The following is a 26,759-nucleotide window of genomic DNA, read 5'->3' on the forward strand; positions in this document are numbered from 1 at the left end:
GTCCCTGGCTTTCTTTTCTATCTGCGACCAGGTATATGCCATCTTTTTTATGTCCGTCTGAAACTCCCTCTGCCAGGTGTTTGTAGGCCGACCTCGCTTTCTCTTCCCCTGGGGGTTCCACATCAGAGCCTGTCTGGTGTTTTTCGACATTGGTTTACGAAGCGTGCGCCCAGTCCATCTCCATCTTCTTTGTCCAATTTTGTCTCTAGCTGGTGTTTGCTTTGTCCTCGTCCACAGGTCTTCATTTGTGATCTTGTCTGGCCAATGGATTTTCAGAATTCTTCTAATGCATCCGTTTATGAAGGTTTGTACTTTGCCGAATGTGGAGTTTGTTGTTCTCGAGGTCTCGGCTCCATAGAACAGGACTGATTTTACGTTTGAGTTTGTTGTTGTACCTCCTTTTGAGCGCCATATATTCTTCAGTTGTAGGAGGGCTGCCCTTGCCTTTCCTATTCTGGCTTTGACGTCTGTATCTGTCCCTTTCCTCTTTGTTGATGATTCTACATGTAAAGTACAGTCCCAGCCAAAGAAAAAACAATCACCTGTCAGCGATGAAAATGATGATTCAAGTGTCTAAAAATCTCAATATACTGCTCACTATTGAATATCTTGCTGTGTGGGTCAACCATGGTTGTGTGGGACTTTTGATCCAGTTTTGTTGCCATGTGACTTTGACACCTGATCTAATTAAAGGGAAAAACATTGGACTTTGACAACGTGGTGGAGAGACACAGACATTTTCTATCTGTGTTGTCATCAGTTAGCGGGTAGGTTTAGTTTTTTTTTTTTTGCTTCTTGCCTTGTGACTCATCAGCCATCTGCTAATTATCGTCACAGTGTTAAAGACATAAAGACAGAAAGCAGACGGAGTTCGGGAGGCTTGTTTATCCATGCTGTCAAGACTAGACAGAATTACAATCTCACAGCTAATAGGAGTGTGCAGCTGTTTCTGTTCAGTGTGTCAGTTACATTAATGAAAGTCATTTGGGCTGTATTTTGTTTGGGTATTTGGTTACCTATGTACTCCCTTTCCACTTGGCAGATCAATCTGTCCTCTTTTTTTCCTGGATTGTCTCTTTCTGGTTCTCTCTTTCTTCTCTTTTTCTGCTATGGTATCATAGCTCATGCTAACTACTCAGTCCTTTTTATTCTGTCTTAACAAGCAATTATTGAGAGAGATGCAAACGTTCAGAAATGAGAATTAGATCTTTGTCAACAATATTTGCACACTCCCCTAGCTAATGAATTATAGCAAGTAGGGATGTCACGATACAATCGACTCACAGTACGATTCACGATTTTAAGTTCACAACATGTTTTTCTCACGTTTCTTTTTAACAGAATGAGCAGACAAATGACTGAAAAATATTCCCTTTATTTATATATACTCTTTACAACAACGACATGTGTCCACTTATCAAAATTGCAACTGAAATTGTATTTTATCTTAAATAACTAAAATGAAGTAAAAATGTATAATTAGATTTCTAAAACAAATCCCATATAAAAGTAACAAAATAAATAGTAGATAAATCTCTTTAAAAAAATAAAATAAGAACACAAAGTGAAATTTGAAGTCAAACATATGAAATAAAAATTAAAATGAATTAAATAATTATTTAACTGATTAACGATGCATCAATACATCCGAGTTGCCAGTCATCTCTGCTTGAAAGTTAAAGTTTGGTTCTACTTTTTGCGGCAGTTATCATCACTGAGTATCACTTGACTAATGTGTTCTGAATTCCATGCACATCTCTGTGATTGTCAAATAATTTATAGTTAATGTTGCCAATTTATTGATTTCGTCTTTAGATTTGGCAACTTTTAAGACCTCTCAAGTGACTTTTTTTCTATAAAGAGCCTTATGGATGATAAAAGTCTCCTTTAGTGTCATATATAGACCCTTGGGTCCAAATTTGTGACGCTCTGGGGACTCGCGTCTAGGCCCTTTGTGTCACATTTAGACGCGCTTGGTCGGGACTCTTGGTGTCACTTTTTGACGCTCTGGGTCGGCACATTTAACTGACGTGCGGCACAAGAACGGGACGGTGAGGTTCAGGAAAAGATCGTAGGTGGGGTTAGAAAATGTACGTTTCAGTGACACGCGGGACAGGACTGGGGCACGAACCCCGGTCTCCTGGGTGAAAGTCCTGTGTTGTTTGACTGATTTTTTTCGTCTTTCATACTACTCGCTACTGTTGTCGCTCTTAATACTACGTCCTCTTACAGCGCCGCGGTCGAGCTGCTGCTCCGCCATATAGAGGCTAAAGGGTGATTTTTGCGACGCTGAGAGCCAATAACGAAGGGTCAGTATTTTACGAGTTGGGAGTGAAAACGGCTTGTCCCTATCACTGTGGCGGCAACTTTCAGCATTGACTGCGTAGAGTGAGTTGGAGAGAGCAGAACTGTGAATGTGTTACCAGAGTAACCAACAACCAATGGCCAAACTGCATTGTTTGCCTGGAGAACTCCTTCTTCTTTGTTGTCGTACTATATGAAATAACTTTTAGATAGATAGATAGAAATTCTGTTGGAGCAATCCTCTCCAAATAGCAGCATAGAGTAAAAAAATTAAAAATAAAATAAAGATATACACCCACATACACATACACATCCATACATACGTACGCACGTACATGCATACATAAATACGCACACACATACATATGCATACAGAGTATGCATACATACATACTTACAAGTACACGCACACATATGCACATACACTAACAAATTCTCAATAAATAGATAAAACAGCTAATAACTGTTTATCTAACTTACAAGGGTTGGTTTATTGATTATTTGTGTGTGTGTGTGTGTGTGTGTGTGTGTGTGTGTGTGTGTGTGTGTGTGTGTGTGTGTGTGTGTGTGTGTGTGTGTGTGTGTGTGTGTGTGTCAAAGGAGGTGAGGGAGGATGAGGACAAAGATTTTGATGAAGATAGCTGGCTGTGTCACTGTTAACAGACTGAGACAGAGAGAAAAGCAAGACATAAATCATTTGAGAAAGACAAACCGACAAGTAGCAGACATGGAGAGAGACAGGAGTGGGAGATGAGGCCTTGCAGACAGCATGATGGCCCGTACCGGAGCATTTAGTTCATGGTTTATTCAACAGGAGCCAGCTGATTCACTGCTGCACAGGGTTTAAAGAGAGGGGCTGGATTACATCTCTATTACTACTCTGTTTCCCTTAAACCTGTTTTTAAGGTCGATGTCAGCACTTTGAAGTTCAAAGGAACAGTTTGACACTTTGGGAAATATGTGTAGCCTATTGATTTTCTTGCCTTGAGTTGGATGAGAAGATTGATACCACTCTCATGTCTGTATGATAAATATGAGGTCGCACAGCCAGTAGCCGATTAGCTTAGCATAGGCAGGTGAAACAGCAAGTTTTTACTCTGTCCCGTTTTATTTTACCAGCTAATGTAATAACTCCTGTTACACTACAAACTGCCATATTTACCTTTTTTTTTTTTTTTTAGTGGGATAGAACATGTGAATTAGTGAGCTTAAGGTGCTGCTAGTTGTATTTTTGAAATTTGGATGGAGCCAGGCTATTTCCCCCTGCTTCTGGTGTTTATGCTAAACTAAGCTAATCTCCTCCAGGTTCAAGCTCCACGGATAACACAGACGCATGAGAGTGGTATCAAACTTGTCATCCAATTATTGGCACAAAAAACCCCAAAACATATTTCAACATACAGTATTTCTCAAAATGTTTCTTTAAAATTGAGTCTTGAAGATAGACTTCTTCTAACTCCCGATCCTGCTGTAAGTTGAGCCTTACAGCAATGGTTTTTGTTAGATGATAAGGTCAATACCACTCTCATATCTGTAGTGGGTTAGCTTAGCTTAACATAAAGACTGGACACGGGGAAACTGCTTGCCTGGCTCTGTCTAAAAATAACAAAATCCGCCTTAAACAAATGAGATATAATGAGTTAATTATTGAGCTTTAGAGGTGCTGGTAGGCAGATTTTGTGGCATCAATATATGGTGGAAATTGCTTTATTTATGTAAAGCAAAACACAAAAGTAAGGCATCAAGTGGCAATTTAAAATATCATGAATGTAATAGAATATAATGCAGTAAGGCTCCCAGGCATCCTGTATTGCTTTCAAATATTTATTCGCCTGTAGATCAACTTTTCAAATGTAATGTTATCCCTGCTAAGTCAACACAAATGTAGGCATCCTCTTCAGCTGTGTCTTTTGTTTGTGGAATAAGTAACCTCTTTAAATGTGCATGTGGCACTTATTGACATAAATGATACATAATTCATTTCCAAAACCCCTGGACTTTAATGTGTTTTAGTGAGATTTCTGCTCATGTTCAAAACTTATCACATCTGTGTTTATCATATATATATATATAGCTCTTTTCATCTAACTTAGGGACTGTTTATTTGTTGGTATCTTTAGTCAAAATAGACTTGACCTTCCCTTCGATAGCAATACATTTTTCTATGACCCTCCAAAATGATAGAGAAAAAGGCATGACCCTCCCCAATTTATTGATGCCTTTTGTACTGGTTTGCACTTGGCAAAGATGTACAGATAGCCACTGTTTTTTTTACAACTATGACATACATGTCTTAACCTCTGCTTTCTCATCTTACACATCACACTCCACTATTATGGTGGCCGTTTCAGTAGATTTACTCACTAACATTGCTGTGGAAACACAATAAGCATGGAAACTAAATGCACACTTCCTGCATTACTTCAAATACTAAGTTACTCCTCTAGTAAACTAGTATTATAACCCATATTAATAACCCATATTGACAGCTGGCCCGCCCAATCAGAAATTCAAAGTTAAGTGTGTGGTTAAGGTGTGCAAAGCGCTGCAACAATCACAACAACCATGGATTGCTGTTGTGGCCAACAACTGGAAACTTTATACATGGTTAAATTCACTTCTGAGAATTTTTTATGCGAGAAATCAACTATTTGGAGGTCAAATATGGGCCGTTTTACGAAAATTGATGGCTAATTGCAAATTTGGTCCGACTGTGTCGGAGTTCAGAAGCTCCACAGTCTGACGTGACAGCCGGCGGGTGCCTGCTGGGGTCGCTGGCTTGCCGCCCGGCCTTCCCACCTTCACAGACCCCGCTGTGAGCTGGCTGGAGCTCTATAGATAGGATTGGAGATCCACACTCCACTTAGCACCAACTGCAATGTTTAATTTTAATTGAATGTAGTCTACAGGCAGTCTGGCACACGTGGATGCTCAGTATTTTCCGTGGCTGCTCTAGTCAGCTTCATTATATTCCAGCTCGTCAGTGACGATACTTTGGCAACAGGTGGCGCAGTTAGCTATTAGGGTTGCATTCTCAAAGAAAGCAACTCCAAACTCGTGTTGCTGTCATGTTGTGATTTTTGTTGGGTCAGACCCACCTGCTAGCGATGGGGGCCGAGACTGAGAGCAACATGGAAAAGTATGCACCAAACAAGCCACTTTGAAATGTTGCTGTTTTCGTGAATACAAAAGTTGTGTGAAACAACCTTGTAAATATAGAAACATGCATGCTTTATTGCCATATACTGTATACCTGAATATTTGAGTGTCTCTGGGGAGACTAACATTTCATTGTAAAGAACATCATGCACAACACTCAAAAGATCAGTTATGCATGTACAAGTCTCTATCTGGACTAATAAATGGTAAATAATGGTTCAGACGGCAGGATAATTAGGCCAATTTTAGCCCCGATTCACCCCTCCCGACAATCCTAAGGATGCTCCGATTATCGTAAAATAATCTGATCAGATATTCCTGCCGTGTGTGGTGTGTTAAGACTGCTCTCGTCTGCTCGGAAGGACGTCGGGACCGCTCCGATCTCAAATTGGGGATATCCAACATGTTGGATTTCTTTGGCCCGATTTCTCCTCGTGTGTGGTGTCCCCCGGGGACAAACGAGCACGCAGCCTGTGTAAAATAAATAAAGTCGATGGGCATAACTACATCCCCAACTGCAGTCCACCAGAGTACATGGAAACGAATATATGAACGTTTATTTCAACGGTAATTAATCTGTGTAATACGTAACGACATTTCTATGAGAAAAAACTAATCACCTCCATATCATGATGCAGCAAGTATAGTCCATGCTCGCGTTGTCTTCTTTGACCATCGCCTTTTCGTTTTTTTTCGGTTAAAAACAAACTACAAACTATCGCCACTGCATCCTCTTCGTCCGCAATGATTGTTTACTCTGAAGTCACGTTTGATCTCGAGGGATTTTGCGAGATTTCCCGTCTGACCTGGGAATGCTCGGGAGTCAAATCGGTTTGTGTGTGATGTGTTGATTTTGCCGAGTGCTGCGCACCACACACTATATGACCAAAACTGTTAGACCCGTGATTTTTCATCACGGGTCTAACAGTTGTGTGGGGTCTCTCAGGATTGGAAAATCGGCCGACAATTTTAAAATTGTCCCGTGTGAAGCAGGCTTAAGTGGGAAGGATTTTGACTGTGAACAGTAAAACATTGGGCTCGTCTGCCGGTAGACTCTGCAGCTCGTCAGCCAGCCAGCCAGCCAGCCAGTCAGTCAGAATGGTGTCATGTGTATCTAATTACCAGCGCTCTTTAATCACTGACGCCGGTGCTAACGAGCCCCAGAGTGCCGCGCGGCGAGGGAGACAGAGAAGAGACAAAAAGAGAGGGGAAGTTCCTTGGGAGTGACAGCGATGGAGGGAAAATCGCAAAAAGGAAAAAGTTTTTGCTGTAGGGCATGAAGCAAGTCAGGATGTGCTCTTACAGTACTATTCTGTTTACTTCTGTTTTTCTTGGAAAAACCAATGCATTGTTTCCCTTAAGTTAAACTAACAACTAAAAGGTGTAAATTGCAGACAATCGCACCAAGTATGTTGTCGATGCTGCCCAATATTCTGCCTCTTCCTCACTTTGACATGGATCCAGTTTTGAGATCAATAACCTTGGCGTATGGTCCATCCATCGATCAAATCATTATCATATACTTGTAAACCCATCTGACAAAATAAACATATATGTTATATATATATATATATGTTGCCAGATTGCGTGTTTTTTTCCGCTACATATTAATGCCTGTTTACAGTGTGTTTTAGCCTGGTTTGGGCCTGGAAGGCTCTATAGAAATCTGGCACCCTATTGAATGAAGTTAAACTGAGAGAGCGTGCCGTTCACAAACACCAGAATGAACGAGTTCACAGTCCCGTTCATCAGGCGGTAATACAGTACGTTCAGTTTACCATTGCCCAAAATATGAACGAGGTCATGAACTATTGTTCAATGAACGCGTTCAGGCACAACACTGGGCAACAGTAATAGGCTTAGCACATGTACAATGAGCATTTAATCTCAGATGTATCTCTATCATCCTTTAAACCATGTGTAAAATGTGATCAATATATTACTGCATACTTTAATAACGTTACCTCTTCGGATTCAGGGAAGACTACTTAATAGGGATAGGCCGATTATCAGGTCGTTTTTTGACGATTGTAGATTATATATTACTTTGGCTCAGCTACAGCTCTGTGTCTGTCTCTAAATAAAAAAAATTTAAAAAAAAAAGAGAGAAAAAAAAACACGGGGGTGAAAAAAGGGGAGAAGGGGGCGGGGGGTGTCATCATCTAGTTAGTTTCCTGTAAGAGATTTGTAAGCTCTCAAAGTACGTCAAGAAGGGGGTCCAAGTCCTCTCAAAGCTCTGTATGGAGCCTTTCAGTGTGTATCTAATTTTCTCCAGTTTTAGGAAAAACATAATGTCTCTCATCCATCTACCGAATGTGGGTGGTGTTTGTTCCTTCCACAGGAGTAATATCTGGCGTCTAGCAAGCAAAGAGGTGAATGCTATAACAGCATAAGCCCTGCCTTTAAGAGATTTAGTTTATTGTGTAAAATATGGCACATATTGGGTTTGGAGGGATGTCTATACCAAACATTTTGGAGTAGGCCTGAAATATGTCTGCCCAAAATGTCTTGAGATAAGGGCAAATATCGGTTATCGGCATTGATCCCTACTACTGACATATCTTTAATTCATCAGATTGTCAAGTGAAAACACTATTGGAGAAAGAAGAGAGAAAACATAACCAAGTCATCGGCATACTCAGACCCTTTCTTTGAATTTGCAGGGATCAGAGAGAGTGACTTTTTTGTTAAATATAACTAAATAGTATCTATGCGGACACACGGTTTTGCATGATATTACATGGCTCCTGTATTTTTCAGTGTGCATGAGTTAATGCTGTGGTGCGGGAGTGATGTGATGTGAAGGAAACAGCGAAGTCAAAAGTAAAAAGGATTATGTCAGGCTCCTTTGGTGGCCTACAGAAGAAAGAGGGAGGGAGGCGACCAGAGAGGATTGAAGTCTCTTTGTTGGTCGTCTGCATTTGGATCAAAGGCTGCGAGTTAAGACTCCTTTTTGAAGACGTTTTCCTCACCTGAAGCTTCCTGCCCTCCACTGGGTCGGGATCAATGCTACCTCTTTTCGCCTCTTTCACTTGAGATATTTTTACGGTATAAGAACTGCAAGAGCACAGAGCTGAAATGGAAATCTTTAGATACAGAATTGTACTTTTATAAACATGTTTTTTTAAGGCGTTGAAGAGGAGAGGAAGGTTAGATTTGGGCACGGCATTTTAAAAAACAGTCCTATACACAGCCAGCATATAATATAATAGAAGTCTTTTTTTTTTTTAAGGGTTGAAGACGAGAGGAAGGTTGGATTTGGGTGCGGCATTTTAAAAACAGTCCTATACACAGCCAGCGTAGAATATAATAGAAGTCTTTTATCAAGTGGAGACTCAGTTTTTAATTTCAAAAGATTCAAAATATCTGGATTTAACAAAGAAGCAACAAAAACTTAGTTTTTTTAGGTACCACAGATATTGTATTATACTTCTAGTCTTATCTTTCCTTTCTGTCCGTTCCACCGTCATTTCTCTCCCTCTCTGCAGAGCAAGCTGCACCGAGGCTTTTGAAACCGGGCCTCGGTGCTCACGTGGCAGCAATCCACATTTGGCAGCACTGCTGAAACAAAGCTGAGCCGCCTGTGGGATGAGTGGGCATTTGGCACCCTCACCCTTCTCTTTCTCTTTCTCCTCCATGTCCCTCCTCACTGCACTCCCTTCTACATTATATATTCTCTACCCTTTCCTACCAACTCTTCCCTCATATTCCCCTTCAATCCCTCCCGCCCTCTCTCCCTGTTCCCTTTATCTCTCGCTGTATTCCCCTCTACTCTTCTCTCAGTTAGAGTATCCTACAGTTTCTTCCCTATGCCTGTGTAATCGTGTCTCTTCAACCCTCGTTTTCCTCTCTCCATCCTTCCTTAAGCTCCTTATCTCCTCTCAAAAGCAGATAGAGCTCTCAGTGTGTAACCGATGGCTGTAACAAAGACGGACAGACAATAGGAGAACTAAACCGATTCAAAAGTGGATGATTATGAAAAGCAATGTGAAATGGAGTTTTGGTCAGATATGGTACTTTAAAGGTGCATATCAGTGTAGAACAGAGGTTTTCAAACTGAGGAGATTTGAAGGGGGTGGCAGTTAAGGTAATTACTTCAAGCTGCCCAATAGAGCTCAACAGCGATTCCCACAGCGGGTTCCGGAAGTAAAAAATACAATGCAATTTCTCCATTGGACAATTGGAGTATAAGCCATAAAATCGTAACCGTCGATGGTAGACTTAAAACCAGCTACGACATGACTACACTGAAAAAAATGTTATGTTGAATTTACTTAATTTTATTATGGTAAGTGGTTGCACGAAATAAATTTATCTAAATCCAGATATATTTTATAAGTTGAGTGTACTTATATTTTTTAAGGTGAGTTTACTAATTTTCTTGTAGTAATTTTAGATTAATTATATTTATATATTTTAGCTAAACTATTTTGAGTAGAAATTACAAATGTTTTTGGGGTTCAGTATACTAAAATTAATTATGTGCATTCAGATCAATTTGTTGTTTAATTTCTACATACTAAAATTAAGTTCAATTTATTTTATCTATTATACTATCTTAACTTTCATTAATATTCAGACAAATAAAGCAAACCAAATATTGTCAACTCTTACTTTATTTTCTTGATCCAAGACCAAGAGATCCAACAGATTTACTCTCTCCCAAACAAGAGTGCCAGTAATGTAACTCAGTGGTAACAATTTCTTACATTGCTATCTTATAACAAAATGTACCATCAACCATTATCATAAAAAAAAACGATGTACCATTCATAACAAAAAACAACAAATGTACCAGAATAGCTGGAAGACCCGATTTGAGATTACAATAAACTGCAAACACGTACATTGAGTCAATATAATACCCAATTTTCCACAAAACAAGCACCTATTTCACCACTCACTTTGTTCTTTACTTTGCAACATATTCTAGAGCTGCATTTCACATTATATGAAATGTGCTTTATCACCCCCTAAACACACAATACCAATGCAGCTTAAAAGGGTTCACAATAGCAGCTGAAGAAAGCCTACAGTCCAGCACTGATTTTGTTCTTTAGTCAAAAGGACTTGAGGAAACCCTTTTCCACCCATTTGCAAGAGCACAAAATCTACAAATGACAAAATACACCAGTACTATACATAACAAAAAATACTATAGTACCAGAACCATCCACAGCTGGAACACATCACACACTGAGGACCTGATGCTGAGATTACCAAAAACAGCAAACACTTAGATTCAAAGAATACCGTAATAGAAGAAAAGACCACAATATCGCAAAATAGATTTTATGCTTAGCTGAGGTGCAAAAGTTGGTGTATCAATATGGAAACAGACTTACTGAATACATCATGATGTACATGAAATATGTGACGTAAACGTCCACTGAAGCTTAAGTTCCTCCAAGAATAATAAAAATAGTGGCAAATGAAAACAAAGGAGGCTGTAACCTTCCTCACATTAATACATTCAATAATAATTTCACCATGTTTTCCACATGGTTCTCCATCGTTGAACTTTGACCAGAGCTCTTTTAACATCTTGTTGTGTCCTCTTCTTATGCAATGGTTTAATGGCACAGCCACCACCAACTGTTCCTCTCAAGGCGCTTTTAACTTCTAATATTCATATGGCGGTAGTGGATGGATGAATTTTGTGCTCTTATTTCCAGGATTGCAATTTTTATTTCAGGTGAATATTCCACAAAATCCATTGTACAGTTTTAAATGTTCACACCAGTGGCAGAGTGAATGGTGGACTGTAATATTCACACAGTTTTTCAGTTCGAAACACCGTAACGCCTTGATTCACAAGAGCGGCTGAAGAAATCCTACAGTCCAGCAATGATTTTGTTCTTTAGTCCAAGGACTTTGGGGGAAAGCCTTTCATCATCCATTTGCAAGAGCACTTTCTGAATGAATTCATAGGAGTATTTCAGCTCTTTGGGGTAAGCCATGTTCAGTACATACATGACTCCCAGCATCATTGCACATGCTTGGGCTACAGATCCAATGTTGTCCAGAATGATTACTCCTTCAACATAAATGCCAATGTCATCATGAGCTCCAATTTCTCCACCCTCCTTGTTGATGACATATATGCCCATGGTGGATTTCTGCAGGTCTCTCTGGATGTCATCTCCTTCAATGTCCTGTATATTTGATGAAAATAAAAAAAAAAAAGAAAACATATTTATGTGATAGATTTTAAAGACATAAAATTCTAGATTTCTTTATATTTACAAAATACATTTATGCTGTTCAGTAAAACTATTAAAAACCTTTTTGTACTTTTGTAAGTTAAATAAAGGTTCATGAGAATGACCAAATCACAGATTTTAGTTTTTATTGTATTGTGGAAAATATTTAATATTCAATAGGAACCAATGGGCTTGGAGCTGAGACCCAGAAGTCAGAACGGCTTGAGAGATGGACTAAGGCCGGTTACACACTGCACGCGCCTCTGATGCGTGGCGTTTCTGTTGTGTCTCAGCTGCGTAGATTTTTCTGTGTCCTACACACCAGAAGCATGTCTGACGCGGCGCTGCTCCTGCTGCAAGGTACAGGGAGGGCTGATCTCGGGACATAGCGCCGACAGATTCTAACTCTGAAAAATGGGTAAGTGGGCTGTTTGTGTAGCTGTAAAGAGCCTATACAGCCTATCTGATGTTGGACCGTCACTCACGTTGTTATCGTAGCATATCCTACTACCCTTTATTTATTTATTTATTTTTTATTTATGTGTATATATATATATATATAGCCTACTGATTTGATTAAAGCAAGACAACATCGGCAGTATTGACTGCAAAATATGTTACAGAATATTTCGTTCTGTATGACCAGTGCAACATTTGAAAATATTACATTACATTTATATCTACATTGATGTCAAAACCTAGACTTTCAAACATCAAGATGTCATTTATTAATATGCATTTGTGTCTAAATGACATATAAACATATTTTCCTATTCTATTTTGCCTGGAACGTTTCCAACACGCCGCATCTCGCGTGAAAAATAGGCGTTGGTTCTATTTCTAGCAGGCACGCATCTCAGGCCGGCAGTGTGTAAGCTCTAACCTGTTAACATGGGAGCTGAAATATAAACAGACACGCTTACGCGGGCTGACACGCTTCGCGACGCGCGCAGTGTGTAACCGCCTAACACATGGTTGGTTTTGGTCTTTTAATTGAACAATAATAAAAATTCTTGAACACACCAGGGTGTTTAGAAAATGGTACCTGCTTGCAACACTGTGCGGCAAGTTGTTAATTTTTATACAAATATTCTCAACCTTATGGCTACTTATAAAAGGTAAAAATGTATTTTCTAAAATTGATACTTGGGCAAATAGTCAGCGGTAATGTTAATGCCTTTGTCATCAACGGCTTAAAACATAAAAAAACACCAGTATGATCCTTATGATCCTCTGTAGTGACACATTTTAGTGGCTAGAGCATTTTTCAAGTTTTGGAGTAGTTGATTTAAATAAACAGCAGGCTTCCACACTATCATAGCTCTAGACCCCAAAACACGAAAGCGTGTAGACATTGACAGGACTACAGTTGCCATTGTTGTGGTGTCAACAGACTTATTTTGTTATGCATCAGGTTTGTTTTCGTTTTTGGTGAGTGTCCCTTTAAATCACATTTTACACAACTAGCTAGCTAGTTTCTGGCCAGAAACACCTCCCTTCTTCTGGAAAACCGATGTCAGCTGGGGTAAATGGCTGTCCAACTGCGCCATGAAGGTTGTTTCAAGTGGGATTGTTGTTAAATGCACTTACCAAAAACAATATGAGCTCCCCAAAGAGTTAGGTTCTGTTCCACATCACACCAAGATCAGATATATCAAATATGAGAAAGACCTGCAATAGAAATAAAAATGAACAGGAATTAAAAAGATAAATCGTAAGTTGGTTGAGGAAAAAAAAAAGTAATTGTCCAATAATTAAAAACTTGCCCATGTATCAAGTCAGATAACTGCAAACTAATTTGTGTCCAAGTCCACATTTTAATAGTACCTTATTATTACTATAAAAACAATATGCAAAAATGGCAGATTAAGTGGACAGACAGACATGTAATTCATTTTCATTTTATTTATAAATGTATTTATTTATTTACTCCTGGATTATTTTCTTGCAATTGTGTTATTTCTCTGATGAGCTATTATAAATTACTTTGGAGCATTTCAGAAATGACATCCTTTAGTAGATGCTACAAGCAGACAGACAGGACATGTCATGTACAGACAGGGGGAGAATGAAGTTTATGGAAATTGTGTGAATTAAGTAGAAAACAGGTTTGGTTCCAGTATTTTTCATGTTCCACTTCTATATTAAAATTATTAGTGTAAGCAACTTAATATGTCTTAGTGTTTAGAGCAGAAACAAAGTTAAACAAAATTAACCTGCTAGCTAAACCAACATTCTTATCCCTGTTGTCTTCTGCCTAACATTTCAGAACCTTAACTGGACTATGGGCTGTGGTCGTGCTCTGCTAGACCTCTTGTGTCATCTGCAAATCTGTTGCTAGTTAGCTCCATACCTGCAAACTCAAAAGGTCTGAAAAAGGTGACACCACCACCACCATTTAAGTAGCATTTACCCCTTTACCATTTACCCCTCCCAAAAAAATACTGTATAACTGTATGTAGTTAGTTATGAAGCATTTGCATGTCTCTACTTTGAAGGATATACTTTCAACCTCACCTTTACGTTTTAAGCGAGTCAGAAACAGTCCAAGACTAGCTGCTACCACGCAGTGAAGAGGAGCTTCTTTTTTTTTTTTCTCCCTTACCCGTATTCCGTGAAGACCTGCCTCTGATTGGCTAGTGTTCGTTGCCTTCGTTGTTTTGGTTGGTTAGGTTTAGATGTCACAGTCGGAGCCAATCAGAGGCAGAGTAGGGGCGGGTCTTCGCGTGTCAAAAAAATAGATACCTTCAAAGAAACGGTAAAGGGAAGGACCGGAGTATACATTAAATGTTAATATTAAACACACACAATATCAAGGTCTGCTTACACAAACCCCGACTTTTATTTATTGTTTCCTCAAGAGGCACAATGTGTTGATTATTTTCGGTTTTATAAAATCTGCTCTTAGCCTGAAATGGCTGTTGCTGTGTCTGCCACTCCGTGTTGTGTTTTGAATTAGGCTAACGGTATTTCAGGCATGCACCTACCTAGGGCTGCCATTATGTAGAAGCATAAATGATTGCTGTTTGGGCACATTAAGCAACTTTTACCAACATGATTTCACAGGTGTATTTTGTCTTTATGTTAACACACTGACAATATTAGAAAACATGCTTACAGCAAGTTAGGAATAAAGTAGTCTAGCTAGTCTACAAGCCCATACAGCAGGGAATGTGAAACTACCTACAATTAAACTGTCAATTAACATTAGTAAACCTGTTTATTCAATGTCCACAAACTAACAAATAAGTCTAACAAGACAAACACTGAAATCACCATGCATTTAACTTGAGAGCTATAAAGTTAGCTTAAAATGTTAAGATACATCTGTTACACTCAAGTTAACTTACTAGCTACACAACTATCGCTAGCTAGCTAAACTAGTCGCTCTAACGTTAGCAAATGTTAATTTATCAAAACACAAACCGATAGCATTGGCTAGTGTTAACAGAAACCTGTTCAAATAAAATTATAACACACCAATGATTATAAATTGCTTACTTACCGAAAATGCAGAGCTATGGATACAGCATTCAAGGAGCTACTAACGAGGGGATAACGTTCAATCCAGCCTTCAGAACAAAGTGGCGGCATGTGGCTGCACATGCGCAGACCACATAGTATGTGGAAATTCAATTTTACATATTTTTTTCTAATTACTTTTAATTGACTGAAATTAACTTGTTTTAAACAAGGGCAGTGCTTTTGAAAATTAATTAACAGAAATATGTAGGATTTAATAACACATTAAAATCTATGAAATAAACCAGACTAAAACATGTAACATTTACAAGGGGTCAGAATCAGTTTTGATTGTATATGCTCATATAGATGCCAAAAGTTCATGGGGCACCAACCTTGTTTTGAGATAAATGTCTTTTATTCGCAATGTCTTGGATAAATACTCCATTACCCACAAACCTGAACAATCCCACAATCCCACAGTGATCCCTCTGATTGGTGGAACTCATGCTGGTGAGGAGGGGGAGCTGCCGGGAGCTGCCTGCACGAGCCGTCATGCGCATGCCCAAGATGATATTCCTGTTTTATGAAGATTTATGACACTGCACGAATCACGATCTGTTCCATGCTTCTGCCGTGGACAGCTAATTCGGCTAACCGCGAGCTGACAGCTTGATTCAGTCTAAAATAATGTTAATTCAAACTAAACACTGGGTAAAGCAGGCTACAGCTGACGTAACAGCTGTTATATATCTTAACGTATAACATTTTAACGTTATTTTCAGGTTTGATTTTGAGGGTCTTTTAAAGTTATTACATGCTGTCTCAGCTAGTGGCTAGCTGAATTAGCTGTTAGCTAAACTAACGTAGCTTCCTTTATTCAGTGGTGCGCTGTGGTTTATGGGATGAGTAGATCCTTCGCTCGATAATGAAAATATGTACACAGTCTTGTACCTTGACTTTTTGGGGATTTTCTGTTCGTTTTTTCACTCGAAATGATATGTTGTACACTATGCTTATGAGTCACGTCGTAGCTGGTTAGCCTAAGGCATGGTCTAAAACTCTTTATGTACGTCAATGGGAGAAATGAATAGGAAATTTAATTCCGGAACCCAAGGTCTTTCGGAGGAGCTCTATAGCAATTGCAATTTGTGTCAAAATCTGTACTAACAAGGATTATAATAGGAGTGACAAACCCCTGGTGTAGACCAAAGCATAAAATATTCAATGGCCTGCTAATTTTGGGGAGTCAACAAGCCTGAACCTTTACACAGTAGTCCTCGGACTATTGATTGATGTTAGCAGAAAGGAAAACATTGAAACCAAAGGCCAAGGAACTTATGAATCCAAACAAGTCATCAGGAACAAAGCAAAGCCTTTAATCAATCCAAGCAGATTCTCAACTGAAGTGCCCGAGGTGTGAAAAAGCAATCATTGATTCACTGTTGTGACCTTTTAAAACTCTCTCTCTCTCTCAAGCACACACACACACGCACACGCACACACAGAATCTAAACAGACAGTGATGAGATCCATGAAATAGTGTGTCCTCCAGAACAGATTTATGTATATGTATATATATTAGAGCTGTCAATCTTCCTCTATAATACCATTTTGAATTTCATTTGTTATTTTTTTAAATATTCTAATATTTGAGTATTTAATGTTATTAATATGTACTACACTACTCTGGCTTATGCATTGTCAGTTAGGAATCAAGAACAATGTCGGTTGAGGTCGATTTTAAAGTCATGTTAAAACTATTTCCCATCCTTCTTCCGATATCCAGCCGCAGCCTGTCACTCCCCATGTACATTACGTGCTCCGTGATGTTAAGACCTCAACATGCCTTGTGTTTGTCACTCCCGCTAACGGATTGTTCATCAAACGTGACATGACAGTTCACATGCCGGTAGGCCAAGATGAGAAGAGGGAGATTAGCTAACGTTAGCCAACATATTTATAAAAAAAAAGGTTGGCTCAGTGGGTAGAGCAGGCGCACATATACTGAGAGGTGTATGCCTCAATGCAGGGGTCCACTGTTCGAATCCTGCATGTCTTTCTCTCCCCTTTCTCACCTAGCTGTCCTATCAAAATAAAGGCGGAAAAGCCCAAAAAAATAAAAATCACATTTGAATAGTAATTTCAGCATTCAAATAGTATTTGATTTTTTTTACTATTCAAATTATATTCAACTTTCGGAATTCATTCCAACAGCCTATATATATATGTATATATGTGTGTGTGTGTATATATATATATATATATATATATATATATATATATATATATAATACGAAGATTGTATTGGATATTTGAAAAGACGGAGAAGAAGATCAACTGGTAGCATTTACGGAGTCAAAAATACTGAATCCTCTTACTCCGAGTATTTCGACATGTAATTGCAGAAAAAAACACAGGTGTAATTCATTTAAAAACAACTAAAAGGTAACTTTGGTATTTTTTTTGTGTTTTTGTGTTTAAGTGACTGATGGGGACAAAATGTTTTGAAATTTGTTCAGTATTGAGCAAGACTGCTGTAGTCGGCAGCTGCGAAACAGGCTACAATGTAACCAGTCTGACAAGCTCAGATTATTATTCTAAGTGTCTGACAACATTATGGAAAGGATCCCTACAGACATAGACCTTTTTGGTAAAGAGTAAGATTCTTTTTGTTTAACATGAAACAGCCCTGAAATCGCCATCGCCAAACTCGCCAGACTCCATTTAAATAAACAATACTTTTAGTGTGTAAAGCCAGCATATTTCCAAAGCTAAATGGGTAAATTAGGGGTTCATATCAACCAAACCAGAGTGGTGATTGTAGGAACAGTGGAAAGCTGTAAATTGAAAGTGCGCAATTGCCTATTAATGTTACATTGCAGCTTGTTTCCCCGCTGCCGACTGCAGCGGTTTTGCGTAATAGTGGATCAATTTCAAAAATTGTTGTTCTCATCAGTCACTGGGACACAAAAAACATGGGGCAATAGGATCCAGGTCAAAAACAATGACACTTCAGTTAGCTTTTCAGGCTAACTTAGCAGCAAGTGTAAAATGAATAGTGACATTGCAAATATACTGTAGAAGACATTCCTACAGTATATTTGCAATATCACTATTCATTTTTCTTGATGTTCATTGCTTGCAAGGACAACTACGGAGTCACAACTGAACAGAATGAAATCTGCCTGCAATGTGTTTCATCCTCTTTACATTTTGTCAAGTTACAATGTCAGCGCAGTTTAATGATGTGTCAGTTTTGAAGGAGAAAAGTAATGAAGCATGTGACATCCGACAATGCAGGTTTTGGAAGCAGCATCCATTATCTCGCTTTTTTTTGGCTTGTTGCTGGATCAGACCATTATTAGCAGAGGAAGTACCTGCCACAGCACTTGAAAAGTGATGCGCCTCAGCATCAAAAAGCTGTGGGGTTACCATGGCGAACGCAACTACAGTTGATTGGCAGTGCCGATGATGAGAGGCAAAGCTGCTCAGTGTTTGTTCTTCCTCGAGCCTCATATTGGGAGAGAATCTTTGTAGCAGCGGCTGCTAATTTCTGACTTTTTCACTCTTAATGAGCAGCAGTTGGGAGCTGTCACTCAGGAGAGGGTGTGTGTACTCTGATTAGTGTCTGTGCACAGCACACCATTTGTGTGTATTATTGGAAGAGTGGGGGTCTTCTGTTAGGAGTCAGAAAGCACAAGGGGCACTTAAGATATGACATTTACGTACCTCATAATTAACACCGTGGCCTTGTCAGGGTGTGTGTGTGTGTGTGTGTGTGTGTGTGTGTGTGTGTGTGTGTGTGTGTGTGTGCGTGTGTGTGTGTGTAATGTGCATAATAACTCTGCCTAAAGATCTCTTAGGGGAATCAACCAAGATGGAGTAGACTCAGAGACTGCATTTATTTGTGATTTCCAAACTTTGCTTGAGATTGGTGAACCTTTATCTGTTAATCACTGGGACTACAGAGCTTACCATACGCATTCATATAAATTCAAATTCACCAGCCAACTAATGAAAGAGCTTAGTGATAATTAATCCTAACCGAGCCAAGCATTACTGCACATAAAGGTGGAAATTAGGTTTCTTGCCTTTTTTTTTGCACTCTGTGATAAAGCACTGAACAAGCAGTTTACCTCTTCTCAGATCAAGGCAACAGTAACCCTAGTTACCACTCAGTTGCCCCTGGTTACAGCATCCCTCTGTTCTCCTCCCCTGAGACCTGATGGGCTGCTGTTGCCATGACACCAAGGTTCCCCCCTTCCCGCGTCCCCCCCTACCTCTGCCCCCCCAAAAAGAATTCCTTCACAGAAGACTAACAGCACTTGGCTGAGGACTGTGGGCAGCTGCACTCAGGTGTTGTCCACTCCGAGGACACACTGAGCTGAGCGATAAAATGTTCTTTTTGGTTTTCAGGTGGGTTCAGTCTAAAGATACGTCAGTAAAACATTCAGTACATCAACATTTGTGTTTAGAGCTATTTAACAAATGTAGGCCTGCCAACACGCTAAACTAAGATGGTGAACCTACTGTTTTAAAGATATCTGCTAAACTTCAAAGTGTTAGCATTGTCACTGTGAGCACATTAGCATGCAAAAGTGTTATGGCTTTAGCATGCTAAGGGCCTCAAAGAGCTGCTAGCATGGCTTTAGACTCTTATGTGTTCGACACAACGCAGTTTGGGCTGTGCTCACCGCTGAGATCAGTGCACTTCTGGAGCACGCTGCGCGAGCCTGCCAGTCAGCGTTCCCCCTACGCTCACCCTTTGATCATACCGCACAAACCAGTCGTAGCGCAGTGCAAGCCATTGGAAATAATGGGTTTCAGAGCGCACCAGTTGCCGCATTTGGTCCATAGGGACCTTTAGTCTTGTTTAGGCAAAATTGCTGCTTTTTATGGTCAAATATGATAATAAGCTAAGTATGTATGGGTTTGGACTCCCGCTCAGACTAAACAAGCAAATTTGAAGCTAATTGCAGCTCAAGTTAAGCCCCAAAACTGCCTCATGGTCATGAGTAACTAAAGCGGTCATTGTCATGTGTTTGTAAAATGTTTCTCTTTTTCAGTTATTGTAAGTGTGCATATGGTATATGGTGCCAGCTGACCCTTATGACTCTGCTGTCCTACACCGTGCAACTACTCTCTGATAAAACAGTCTCCCATATACATATTTGCCATCACTGTCACCCCTGATCTTAGTGTCATTTAATTTTTTATTTGATATTTGCCTCCCTCCACACCTGCATCCATGCCTCTGCTCTCACGTCACAGCTGCTGCCATATTACCGACACACTTCACTGATTAACTGTCAAGTTAGATTTAATATTCACCTCGCAGCTGGCATCTCGTACAACATCTGTTACCTACAGACATACACCCAGCAGAGAATTGTTTTCAATTTTCTAATTGTAGCGTGGGTCAGTGGTTTGCAGCCTCGCCTCACAGCCAGAACAACCTGGGTTTAAATCCCAAACCGGATCCTCTCTGTATGGAGCTGGCATCTGTTTGCTTCAACACGTAAACATCAGAGTTTCAATGAGGTTTTCCTCCATTGTGTTCCTCTCCCTTTAAAACCAATGCATGCTGGGATGGCCTCCCATCGCCACTTTCTGAATAGAAATAGGCACATGAACAAAACAAATGCATTAGAATTCTTTATACTAAACAGACACTGCAGGTTGGGTTGGGCAATATATGGCTATTATATCAATATTGATATGTGAGACCAGATATCGTCTTAAATTTTGGATATCCTAATATAAGTTTTTTTTTTTTTCACTTGTCCGGTTGGGCAAGTAAAAAAAAAATTCTACTTGCCCCGAGGCAATTTTTACTGGCCCCTATGCAAATTATAAAAATACAAAAATAAAACCCACATTAAAAGCGTAGAGAAAAAAAACCCGTAAAAAAAAAACTTAAAAAAAGAATCCGAATAAATGTCAAAAAAAAAAAAACAACAACATTAAAACAAACGTCAAAAGCATTGAAAAGAATGCCAAGAAAAAAACGCTGAAGCAAGTCAAAAGCATCAAGCACTAACTCAATTCTTGATTGGCCAATGAGCACATTCAAACCAAATCATTCAACAAACGTTCTCCGACGGGCTCAAGAAAACAGTAACGTAATTTATGATGATGGCCGAATGGGCAAGTGGGTTGTTATATTTACTTGCCAGACGGGCCTTCGGGTAACCCCTATTGTTGTACCCTGGTTGTCTATTTCTGCTTTTAAAGGCTGCGTTACAGTAAAGTGATGTGGTTTTCTGAACTTACCAGACTGTTGTGGCTGTTCTGTTATTTGCCTTTACTCACTTAACCACATTACTGGTGATAATTTATCAAAAATCTCACTGTTAATATTTTGTGAAAGCAACAATATCGTTGCGATATCGATGTAGTTGGTCAAAAATATCGTGAGATTGATTTTCTCCACATCGCCCAGCTCTAACTGCAGGACATTCTTATGCAAAGATTGAGAAGAACAATCTATTATTCGATCATTCGATGCTCAGTTCCACCACAGACGAGACTCACCGATAGATGCAATGACAAATCAGCTCGCTGGCTGTCTCTTGTATTTAAACAGCTTAAACTGATTCACACTGCTGCCAAGATGACCAGACAGACAAAACACTTGTCAAGTTAAAGGCCAGAAATTCCATTTTCAGCTGACAGATATTAGTCGCTCATATAAATTCAGTCGCAGCAACATACTTCATCCTCCGCTTTCGATTTGTCGTCTCGAGGCAAAAAAATGAGTCCGTTATCAGTTTCCCTGTGTGAAAGTAGCGAGTGGCGTCACACCCGGCGGCTTGGACAGGCATTGTGTGCTCTTGACAAAAAACTTTAATGAGTGTGAATCCTCGTAACATAACAGCGTATCGAAATAAATGCAGGACCCTGTTACTATATTTTTTCATCACAATTCATAATCTGGAATGTACAGTACAGTTTTTGAGTTACACATCAATGATTAAGACTTGTACTTTGCGTGAAAATGAGGTGCAAGACTGTATATAAAAAATAAACTTGTTTATGAAAAAATTAGTTGTATTTCCACTGATCTGTTAAATATATTAATCAACGACTTTTCAAGTGTTGTTTCCAGATCAGTAAAATTGCAGCCGTTTCCTGGCCTGCTGCTCAGGAAATGGAATACAGCATATGACTTTGCGCGACACGCATAATAGGATGTACTTATAGTTGTATAATCAGCCTGATCAATCCACTCCGCCAATACGCCGTCTATTATGGTCACATGGGCCCGCACACGGAAATCAGATGCCTGCCTACTGATCTATGTCTGCCGCCGGGTCTGAGTGTTGTAGAGGTGGCAGGATACAGTATCTCCTGCTCTTTACTGACTCTCTCAGGTTTATCAATGGAAAACGGCACCACAGGGCAGCTTGACAAAAGAATACTCTAACTGTCTCTAAATTGGTATGAACAAATGTTATCTAGGTGTGCTGCCGGGGTCCCAGTGTCTTACAGAAAATTAGCTGTCAGTATAAAGTTGCAGAATGTGTGTGTGTATCTGTCAAGCTGTTGGGGCCGTTTACTGAACACTGCCAGAGTAGTAGGTGTGTGTGTGTGTGTGTGTGTGTGTGTGTGTGTGTGTGTGTGTGTTTGTTTGTGCGTGCCTTGTTAACAGTCTGCCTCGTTGCCGCTCATCCTTCTTCAGCCCATTGGCTTTGCTCGCTGATAAAAAATAAATAAAGGTAAACTCTGATCCTTCTCTACCGCTCCCTTCCTCTCTTATCGTCTCTTTTATGAGGATGCAGCGTTGCATGGCAGAGAGAGACAGGGAAGGGGTGGGGGGGATAGGGTGGAAATATAATTGAAACATTTTAATTCCCTATGGAAATAAAATGAGGAGTTTTTCATTAGTAGTTCTGTTTGAGGAAGGAGGGAGTGGATAGTTGGTTGCAGGAAGGAGGAAAGAAGGAGGGAAGGAAGGATAGGGAAGATGAGAGAGAGTTCAGTGTGGAAAACAGAGAGAGGGCCTGGATAATAGGGAGCCAAGGGAAGCAAACACGTTCTCATTTTCTCTCCTGTTTCACTTTCTTTCTGATTCCTCCTCTCGTTTCCTCCATCCATTTTTCTCATCACATTGAGTTCAACTCCCAGTCTCTTGTTTCCTCCCCTCTCCATCTCTTCTTTTCAGCATCGTTTTTTTTTACCTGTCACATGCTTCTACAGCTCTATTAATCATTACTCTGTGCAGGCCAAGTACTAGCTCTGTGAAACTCTTTGTAAGCTAAATTGCCATTTCATCCTATTAAGTGTTATCGTTGCTTTTGCGGAGCACTTTGTGTCGTGTGTAACCAGTGGCTGCCATGGGCCAGTACTTACCAGTCCTAAGTACCGGCACTTCTGATTTTTGTTAACATGAACACCCTTACTTCTAATTGTTATTAACAGTAATATTAATAGCCTGGTAACATTGACTGTCTATGGCTATTTATACCAAAATAGGCTATATATCAGGATTTATTGGGCGAAACCAAGCAATTCCATGTAAAATCTGACATTTAGCACCCTTGGAATGGTCCTTTGTTTCATGACCACATTTTCACTGTGAGATTGGCAGTCGAATCAGGCTCTTTAGATCGAATAGTCGACTGGGGTCACCCCTACTAGGGCTGGGCATTATATCCTTATTATATCGATATCGATATATGAGGCTGGATATTGTCTTAAATATTGAATATCGAAATATTGTGATTAAATAAGTGTTGTCTTTTCCTGGTTTTAAGGGTTGCGTTACAGTATAGTGATGTCATTTTCTGAAACTACCAGACTGTCATAGCTGTTCTATTGTTTGCCTCTTCTATGGTTATTATCAAAAATCTCATTGTAGAAATATTTTGTGAAAGCACCAATAGTCATGCCTACAATATTGCCGCAATATCGACTGATGTATTCGGTCAAAAATATTGTGATATTTGATTTTCTCCATATCGCCCAGCTCTAACCCCTACAAGATATAAATATATCCAAGACACATGCGATGATGATGTCATGCAACTGCTGAATTAGAGTACTGGCACCTTTTTTTGGTCCGATTCAGGCACTGTCTCAACCATCTGGTTAATAGGGCTGGGTGATCAAATCAAATAGCACGGTATTTTTGACCAAATACCTCGATATCGATACCGCAGCGATATTGTAGTGTTGGCTATTGGTGCTTTCACAAAATATTTACACAATGAGAGTTTTGATAAATAATCATCAGTAATGTTGATATAATGAGTAAGTGGATAAAGGCAAATAATAGAACAGTCTGGTAAGTTCAGAAAATGACATCACTTTACTGTAATGCAGCCTTTAAAACCAGGAAAACACAACACTTATGCCATATTGCCCAGCTCTAATGGTTCGACTTTGGTGAAATGTCTCATCTGACTGTTGAGCTGACAAGCTGCAGCTGGTAGCCTAATGAGAAGGCTGATGTTGTGAACGGAGTTCCCTGATAGTTAAACATCTCGCGGTTTGGGCTCTAATGGGATTTGCTCAGCAGGTGATTACATTTGTCTTTGCTTACAGCAACACCTTGAACTACATTATGAAAGGGATGGGGGCACCTTTTTGTTTTGTGCATTTTGTTTATCTCTTGATTATAATCAGTCAAGGGTTTAATATTAAAAAGAGTCAAGTCAAAAAAAGCTGAGAGAAAATGTTGAAATCTTGAAAAATGAAATCAATTAATCATTACGTATTACATTATTAACATTTGTATCAACTCCTCTCTTGTTTCATCTGGATTATAGCAGCTGGACATGAATAAATGACACTTCTAAAGAGATTTTAGTGAGTAAATCAAACTGAGTTAGTGAAATTGTGGAGACAGGATTTTTACAAAGTCAGGGGACTTGTTCCCCCCCATGCCCAGTGAAAATGATTGCCTTGTAGTCAGAGGCAATACATAGTAGCATCTCCTTGCTCACATCTACTACGCTTTGTTTTAGTTAAAAGAAGATACTATGATGCTTGTAATGAGAACAAATCTGTCCATGCATTAACACAATATGGACAGCTTCCCTGGCAAACTCGTTAATGTGGCAAGCCACCAGGGCGCCATGCGATAACATTAACAACAAAGAGGGATGTCACGATTGACAGAAATGACCTCGTTTAGCGCGCCGACATTCTATTATCTGCCATTAAACACCATCGCGCTGCATTAAAACGCACCGTCGTGGGTAATGGTAGTCAATTACGAGCTGGTGAAGGAGCATATCTGGCTGTAACAGGAACCCTAAAACACCATTTGTGCAAATGAGGCCTCCCCACAGGGCTGATGGGAGGCGGGAGAGGCTGCCAATGGTTTTCAGATGGTAGGATCTGTGGCGAAGGCAGGCATCTGAATGCATCATCCTCACAAGCGCACTGACACGCCACTATTATCTGCCATCACCTAAGATTACTCATCATTAGGATACCCCCCCCCCACACACACACACACACACACACACACCATTCCAGCCATTGTGTTGTGTGCACTCCTCTAATAATAACATTATTATGTTCAGCCAGCAGATTGATGATGATTATATATCATTTCACTCTCCGCTGAGACAGAAAATAGATAAGAGTGAATGATGATCATCCACTGTGGCTCATCGCTTCATCCAGAGAGACAGACATTGTGTTGTTTACCCCAGGGAACCATCTGTCACTCACAGTGGCGCAAAAACTGGGTATGCGCTATATGCGGTGCATAGGGGCGCCAAAGCGATGGTAAAAAATACAAATAAATAGTTAAAAATATTTGTTTTGGTGTTTTCTATATGTAGCTGCTTTTGTGCGTTTCTAAATCATTTCCTGCATTTCCTCAATGTTATTATATAACATTGTAGAGGACTAACAGGCTTGAGTAGGCGCCCTGTCTCATAAGATTCCATCATAGATGAAAAAAAAAGACCCGGGCTATTGAAGGGTCCGGTCTTGGTGTGGCCATATTTATAATATCGCGAGTGGGGGCGCCGTGAGCGCTCAGCGAACAGGTACAGTAGTGAGTTGTCGTCTGTGGAAAAAGATGAATAAAGCAAAAAAGCTGTCGGGGGCTAAAAATGGAAGAACAAAGAGGGAAAAGGAGATAGCATGTCAATGGATGCAACAGCAGTTAAATAGGCGTACGTGGATGGTGAAAGGCAGGTAGGATTTAAAGTGTGACGTCTGTGCTTGGAGGCTTGCAAATATTCATGTTAACAGACTAGCTAGCGTTAGCTAACACTGGGAATGTAGCAGCCAAATGGGGGTTTACAGCTAGCTTAGAATATGCAGAATTGAGGTTGCTGAGCTGAAAACTGGAATATATAAGGTAGCATGTACAATAAATGACAAGAATCTGGAAAACATAACTAATGCTATAACTTTGGTTTACCATGGAATCATTAATATATTTTGTGTTAATATTAGCTGTCAGACATACAGGCTAGGCCTATACATCTGTACATCTGTTGGGTGACATGGAAGCTGTAATTACAGGGTCACATCTCTCTCTCTCTCTCTCTCTCTCTCTCTCTCTCTCTCTCTCTCTCTCTCTCTCTCTATTTAAAGGTCTCTGTGCTAAGTGGCTCTCCATATTTGTACTTTTTAAAATCCCAAAAAAACAGCAGCACAACC

The 26,759-nt window shown here is 39.7% G+C and overlaps 1 protein-coding gene and 1 long non-coding RNA gene across 3 annotated transcripts in view; one reads left to right on the forward strand and one right to left on the reverse strand.

Moving 5' to 3' along the window:
- The window catches only part of necab2 (N-terminal EF-hand calcium binding protein 2), a 174,418-nt gene that overhangs the window by 16,417 nt on the left and 131,242 nt on the right, over positions 1–26,759 (forward strand). The window lies entirely within an intron of this gene.
- LOC114560843 (uncharacterized) lies at positions 11,088–15,257 on the reverse strand. Of its 2 annotated transcripts, none has more exons than XR_003693249.1 (3): positions 15,172–15,257; positions 13,257–13,337; positions 11,088–11,618 (listed from the first exon to the last, which is right to left on the reverse strand). It is a non-coding gene; the product is annotated as an uncharacterized LOC114560843 (long non-coding RNA). The 2 variants fall into 2 exon arrangements; XR_003693248.1 differs by lacking the exon at positions 15,172–15,257 and adding an exon at positions 14,184–14,253.

Source organism: Perca flavescens, chromosome 8, assembly GCF_004354835.1.
Source record: "Perca flavescens isolate YP-PL-M2 chromosome 8, PFLA_1.0, whole genome shotgun sequence".
NCBI lineage: Eukaryota > Metazoa > Chordata > Actinopteri > Perciformes > Percidae > Perca > Perca flavescens.